This window comes from Gordionus sp. m RMFG-2023, chromosome 5 (assembly GCF_954871325.1).
Source record: "Gordionus sp. m RMFG-2023 chromosome 5, tfGorSpeb1-WG-v2, whole genome shotgun sequence".
In the NCBI taxonomy this organism is placed as follows: domain Eukaryota; kingdom Metazoa; phylum Nematomorpha; class Gordioida; order Chordodea; family Parachordodidae; genus Gordionus; species Gordionus sp. m RMFG-2023.
In genome coordinates this window covers 9,143,317-9,145,093 of record NC_088779.1, presented here as the reverse complement: position 1 = coordinate 9,145,093, position 1,777 = coordinate 9,143,317, and positions in this window count along the sequence as shown.

Here is a 1,777-nt window from a genome sequence, read left to right as displayed (position 1 = left end):
TACTAGATTGACGATTTATTCATTAAATGAATTTGCTGCAGCGCCGTTTTGTGGTTTGCACGCCGATTAAATGACATTAATGCGCATTCATATAATAATGAATAAGGCAAAGACGACGTGTAATCCACAAAATGGCGCTACAACTGACTCCTTATATGTACACTTTTAAATATTGAATCTCTAAACGAGTATATAATATATATATATTAAATACATCAAAAAGACCAATTTTTGAATGAAAAAATATAAAACACCTATATCGTAATATAAAAATAAACCCCCATCTATAATATAATGTAATCTTCCGATATAATTTTTTCTTTTTCCAAAAATTGCAGGGATGATATATATTTGCCGTTATAAAAATTTAAGTTATTGACCTATTTTTTATATAAATATAATGAACGTTTTGGTAACTTTTGTACATTTATTTATTCTGTTTTTTTTTAAATCTAAATTATTATACTATATTTACTATAATATAAACTAAATATCTAACCCATATGCCGCGACAATTCGTTATTTTTGTAAAGAAAAATTATATATGAATACACAATATTATACAATACATTATTTTTAAACGTTAATATGTTTTTTTGAATAAAATATATTTTATATTAAAGATTATGGGTAAAGGTGGGGAGTATACATGCAGATCTTAAGTTATAAAATTGCCCAGTTACACTTAATTTTAACAAAGGTTATGAAATTAATAAAATAGTCTGATCAAATAATTTTAGGACTTTCATAATAAGATTCAATTATTTTTTTAACATTTTATTTTTAAAAGATATTTTATTTTGTTAAAGTAACCAATTATTTTTTTTGCGAAAATATAACTAACATCTTATTTTTTTAAAAAAATGCAACTGTTAACTAATTATATATTTGGAATGTACCGATAAAAGTAACACTTTTGTTTATTATCATTCATTATCTTTCTATAATTATTTCCCAGGTTTAAAATTACAATTGATTAAAAATTGTGTCTTATTTACATCAAGCGCTCCTGTAGAAAAGTTTAGGAAAGCTTATATATCTTTCATAAAAGACCTAATTAATTTTTACTTAATTTTATTAACAATAATTTATACTCAAAAGGCATGCTAGTTGCTCTCCAATTTACAGGATCCTTTTTATAAATGTAATTTGTAACTAGATACGTTTTAAGAATTTAACTTGTAACTGTGACTTTTGACAACAAACCTAATAAATCCAACGATTCTATAGTAAAATCTTATGTTTATAGTGTTCTTCGAATAATTGAAAGTAGAGTTACTATTTTCTAAATTAGTAGCGAGCTATCAATATCTCTATTTTTGTAAAATAAAAACTGCTGGGTTCTATTTAATGACTGGAAAATATGATTGTTGAAATAGTAAGTATAGTAATTAGTCATTAGATATTGGTGCACTTAGATATTCGGTGCTTCCATAATTTTTGTTCTGGCATGATGCCAATGCAATATTACGCTTTTAAACTTTCTTATCTACCAAACGTATTGAAGCTCTAAATATACTGAAAATTAATTACTGATATAAGTTTCAGAGTTGATGCTTTTAGAAGTTTGGCTACCTTCACAATTAAGGCATGATATCATAGTTTTTATTTGGCTCATAATTCGATTACTTTTTTGTGGTTGGCGTGATTGATGGACGAATTAATATGTAAGGCCAACTAAATTTTAACGTGAACCGGATATTTAGAATTTCCATACTCTCAGCTCTGGCATGATTATAATCGTGGCCATTTTTTCTTATATTACCAATAATCTTTC